Here is a 401-nt window from a genome sequence, read left to right on the forward strand (position 1 = left end):
TCAATGTCTCCATTTTCTCAATGTCCCCATTTTAAAAATTAGAAAAACAACCTGAGCCAGCTCCATCTCTGCTGTCTTGTACCATCTGGATCCACGTTCATCTCTGTGAAACTCCCCCAGATAGACCCCCAGTCCTCAGATCCCATTGCTAGCCAAGACAGAATCCATCTAGCCAGCTCCATCTCTGCTATCCTGTACCTTCTAGGTCCAGCTTCACTTCTGTGAAGGTACCCCAGCTAGCCCTGCCAGCCCCCAGAATCCAGTGCTAGCCAGGTAGGAAAAGACCTACATCCCCCACTTGCTCTTTTCTGTTTCTTCCAACATTTATTTCTCTTTAAAAAGAATAGCATTTCTGTCCCCTTCGCTGTGTTTTAAATTGCTAATTTCTGTCTCTTTCTTTC

Source organism: Tupaia chinensis, unplaced genomic scaffold (genome assembly GCF_000334495.1).
Source record: "Tupaia chinensis unplaced genomic scaffold, TupChi_1.0 Scaffold000475_1, whole genome shotgun sequence".
Classification (NCBI taxonomy): Eukaryota; Metazoa; Chordata; class Mammalia; order Scandentia; family Tupaiidae; genus Tupaia; species Tupaia belangeri.